The sequence below is a fragment of the Piliocolobus tephrosceles genome, chromosome 11, assembly GCF_002776525.5.
Source record: "Piliocolobus tephrosceles isolate RC106 chromosome 11, ASM277652v3, whole genome shotgun sequence".
NCBI classification, from domain to species: Eukaryota; Metazoa; Chordata; class Mammalia; order Primates; family Cercopithecidae; genus Piliocolobus; species Piliocolobus tephrosceles.
Genome location: NC_045444.1, coordinates 30082752 through 30087751, shown reverse-complemented (window position 1 = coordinate 30087751; position 5000 = coordinate 30082752). Strand labels below are relative to the sequence as shown.

Sequence of the window (5000 nt, the reverse complement as noted above, 5' to 3'; positions counted from 1 at the left end):
AAAACAGGCCGGGCACAGTGGCTCATGCCTGTAATCCCAGCACTTTAGGAGGCCAAGGCAGGCGGATCACCTGAGGTCAGGAGTTCGAGACCAGCCTGGCCAACACATGGTGAAACCCCATCTCTACTAAAAATACAAAAGTTAACCGGGTGTGGTGGTGGGGACCTGTAATCCCAGCTACTCGGGAGGCTGAGGCAGGAGAATTGCTTGCACCAGGGAGGCAGAGGTTGCAATGAACTGAGGTCATGCCACTGCACTCCAGCCTGGGTGACAGAGCGAGACCTGGCTCAAAAACAAAACAAAACAAAAAAAGCACCATACTCAGAGCTGCTATAAGTAACATGCAGTTGTAAGCCACACACTTCTTTTCATGATTCTTATTTTAAAGATTGGAAAGTAGAATTCGTATTTGTTTGTTGTACTAATTCCAGTCGTATACCTGGAATTAATAAATGGTCCTAAGACACTAAGGCGTTACTTTCTTGCATTATTCTAAATCAGACTGTTGATTAGAGAGAATAATCCAAAGGTAAAATAGTCAGAAAATTTATTTTTATGTAGGTTTAAAAAGAGAAAGAGATTGATTTTTCTGAAGAGTTATAATTACATTCAGTATGTACCTTTTGTGCATTGAAATAATTTTAGATTTTCTGAAAAGCAAATATTGATGTAATTCAGCTCTCAAAACACTCGATGCCATGCCTTTCTTCCTAGTGTTTATGTAAAAGCAAGTCGTCAATTTTTGCTGCCTCAGAGCTATGACAAGTTCTTCTGTATTAGGTGGGCATTACTCATACACTCTTCCATAGTAGATCCAGTGGTATACCTGGAGTTAATACAATTTATTAATTAAGTACTAAGCTATGTTGCATTTATTGTATTAATTCAAGTGGTAATGCAATTCCAGTGGTAATACAATGTATTAATTCCAGGTGTACTTACCACTGGAATTTTACAATAAATACAACATAGCTTACTACTCAAGTCTATTATATGCCATCTAAAATAACTAATCAGAAAGGCTGTATGTCTGAAACACCCAAAAGTCACTCATCCTCTTTCTTAAAACATTAAAAGTTTTGGCAACTCTTCTGAATCCGAGTTGTGTGAGTCCTACACTGTACTAAGCTGGACATCTTAAGGGCTACACGTTTCAATATTTACACTGCCCCGACTCAGTTGGTAACCGCTAGCAAATCATCTCAGCCCAATTTTTGTCCTTTTCCTGAAGAAAGCTGAATTTGATTTCATGATCACTGTTTGCTGAAGAAGACAGTCCCATGAATGGTCCAAAGTAAGGCCAGCTCTCAAAACAGCCACCAACTCTGAGTCAAGGCATCCACCTTCATTCTAATCAGGAAGGGAAGATACAAAGTTTCAAGACCAGCCTTCACTTTGCACTGAATCTAACAAGGTCTTACTCTTAGCCACTTTCCACTACCTTTCAACCTAAAAGCCAAGAAAAGCAAGGATTTGGATTTTAAAGATGTACTTGTTATAGGTGTTCATGGGTTTTGTTAGCATTGTTGTTTTTTAGGGATGAGGGGTATTACTGGAGTGGAAGGGGGAGTTGTGTTGCTTTTAGTTTGTCATTTAGGATGTTAAAGTTAGTATGAGTTTCAGTTTGCATTTTAAAAATTAGAATGGTAATGAGCAAGGTGCCAGAAGGAAATAACAAAGCACATTTTCCTGAATAGCTCTCCCTGTCTTCTGTGTTCAGATTCCACTCTGACTTCCCAACCCGGCTTCCTCTCCCGCCTGCTCCCTTCTGAGGTGCAGTGTAGAAGTTCATTCTCAGGTTTCTCTCAGTTTGCAGGACGAGATGCTGCTGGCCAGGCCAAGGGCAGTTATGCCAGCTCAGTGTAGTGTGGCTTCCTTACCCCAGCGCGCGCAGGCTGAAAGCTTAGCCAGTTTCTCTTTCTGAGGCTGCTTCACGTCTTCTCAGGGATTTCCAAGGCACGGACTTTCATTTGCCTAAAACTCTCTTAAACTGCCTGACTAAAAAAATAAGGACCTAAGTATGACATAAGTGGTGCACCCACGCAGGATAATTAGGATTGATGTGCTCTTTTAGAGGCACCAGATCCTCAACCTCCCCTTACTAGTGGCATTTCTCACCTGCTCATGTGGTGCCCACCTGTGGCTTGCTGGCATTGCCACTGCCTGCAAGTGGGGAGATTTCCAAGTTCAAAATGAAGGCCTGATTTTACATGGTGAACACTGTAGGACTGTGTGGAGCTCTGTGAAGGAATTAAGGATGGCATGAAGTCCTAGTTTGTGTCACTGCTCCCTTGTTTATGTTCTTTCCTCGACTATTCCCACGCCCCCTCTCCAGATTTTGCATGGCTTTTATAGCCTCTAGTAATTATATCAGCAGCATGGAGTCTATTTTTATCTCTTCTGAATGTGTGCAACATAAATGTCAAAAACCATAAAGGCCCTTTTTAGCATGTACCTTGCATGCACAGTTTGAAAAGTGTGATGCAGCATTCAGAGAGATGTTGCATTTTGAGGTGAGACAGATGAAAAGTGGAAAACTCAATTTCACCACTTAGCTGCGTGAACTTTCAGTAAGTCCTTTATCATCTTGAACGTTTAGCATTTTCTTCTGTAAAATGGAATCCTGCTGCCTACCTCATAGGGTGGCAGCACGGAACCTAGTTTAGTGTCCGGGATGCCCCCTTTCCACAGCAGGTGCCCCCAAACTCCTAAGTTATATATTTCATGCTTAAATGTCATGACCTTTCAATGCCCTCTATTGCCCTTTATCAAACTTAGAAACAGAGTAAAAATAAAATATTACCAGCTCAACATGACTACTGTAAGTCACCATAGGATTGTCACAAAATTAGCATGTGAAAGAATGATACAGAACTCACTGTCACCAAAAACTGTCCCTAGACTTGGCTAACAATTATAGTAACACCTAGCATCTATTACTAAGCACTTTCTGGGAGCTGGTCTCTCTAGATGCTTTACACGTAACCTTCACAACCTCCCACTGACCCAGTGGATATTCTTGTCCTCCACTTAATAAAGGAAGACATGGAGGCAGGTAGGATAACTTACCAGAAGTCACAAGTTAGGCAGTTAGAGAGCTGGATTCAAATTTAAGCATCCTGATCCCAGAACCTACAGAAATATAAAATGTCTACCAGGCAGGAGCATTCACATGGCTGAGCTGCCCCAGCTTCTAGCAAAGTTGTTTCCTCTCTTTGCACTTCCTATTTGAAGTTGGGCCCTGAAAGAGGCCAGATGGGCCCGTCAGAAGGTCATGCAAAGCTGCAGTCCCTTACTCAGCTACGAGTTAGGGACCACCATGCTTTAAGGGGGGGCATGGCCTCAGCGTGTTCAGGTGGTCCAGTACCAGGGTACAGTTTTTATGGCTCATTAATTTATCTTTAATTGAAGATAAGTTGGGAGAATTTAGAGTTGTGAGAAAACGTGTTCTTTTCTAGTCAAAAATTCTCCTCTAGTTGTGATGAATGGACAAGATGGGAGTAACTGGGGGATGTGGTAAGGAATAATGATAAATAATAAAGAGCATATTTGTAGGCCCTAAACAAAATCTAGTGATGGAAGGAAGAACATATATAGGCATATTAGACATATGAGAAGTATCATAATACATTTGATGGGTAAGCTAATAAGAACCAATTATGCAAATTTTCTCTACATTTTTGTGAGCCACTTATTGATTACCCCAGTCATTTTTCCATTGCTACCACTGCATAAAGCAGAGGAAGCCAGTGCTGTCAGAACCCTCTTATTTATACAGTAAAGGCTATTACCGACCAAGTACTTAGCAACCAGAGAAATCGTGCATGTAAAATGGAACTGGGGCCTGAAGAACTTAGAATATGTCATTTAGAGAAATATGATCACTGCTATATACTAAAGTGCTCCAACTTTTAAAAAAAAACTTTAAAATCAGTTTACTGAAATTTACAGTTATTAAACTTAATTCTTTTTTTTTTTTTTTTTTTTTTTTTTTGAAACAGGGTCTCACTCTGTCACCCAGGCTGGAGTGCTGTGGCACGATCTCAGCTCACTGCAACCTCCACCTGTTGGATTCAAGCAATTCTCCCACCTCAGCCTCCCCAGTAGTTGGGGTTACAGGTGCACGCCACCATGCCCAGATAATTTTTGTAATTTTGGATGGTGATGGGGTTTCACCATGTTGGCCAGGCTGGTCTCAAACTCCTGACCTCAGGTGATCTGCCTGCCTCAGCCTCCCAAAGTGCTGGGATTAGAGGTATGAGCCACCGTGCCCGGCCAGTTCTTAGTCTTTCGTATGGTGCCCTTATGAGTCATCAAGCTCATATGTGGAAGTTTCTGAGAGAAGAAAAAAAAAAATGAGAGTAGATTAATGACTATTAAAAATACCCTGGGATCTAGGAATACCCATAGTAAAGAGCACCAGGCACTGGATAGATAATTGGTCTAAAGAGCCTGGACCTTGCTGAAGGTAATATACACATGTAACATGCTTTGTGAAAATGGAGTCCTGAAGACTAAAGGTATATCTTTTCCATATCGGCTAAGTGACTTAATTGCTCACTTACTAGGTTGAGAAAGGGGAGCAGAGGGGATGTGGAGAGGGAGAAAAGAAGGGAAGGAAGGAAGGAAGGAAGGAAGGAAGGAAGGAAGGAAGGAAGGAAGGGAGGAAGGGTGGAGGGAGGAAGGGAGGGAAGGAGAAAAGAAGGGAGGAAGGAAGGATGTGGAAGGATGGAAGTGGGGGAAAGGATGATTCAATATCCTTTGACTACTGACATATGGCCTATTTGGGGAAGTAGAAGATGGTGCATGGAGTCTCCTGAAAGCATCATATGAATGTTTGAAAATGTTATTGCCCACGCAGTGCCAGTGCGTTTAGGTATGTTTCAAGATAGGCGGGCTAACTCTGAACTAGGGATTCCCAAGTTTAACTGCCTTATGAAGGTTAGAATTTGAGCACTTAAGTTCAGAGAAGGAAGGAAGGGGGAGAGAGAAGAAGGGAG

The 5000-nt window shown here is 41.9% G+C and overlaps 1 protein-coding gene across 10 annotated transcripts in view; it reads left to right on the top strand.

Annotated features, from left to right (window-relative positions):
* ZEB2 (zinc finger E-box binding homeobox 2) overlaps positions 1-5000 on the top strand; it is a 137213-nt gene that overhangs the window by 70031 nt on the left and 62182 nt on the right. The gene's annotated exons all lie outside the window — the stretch shown is intronic.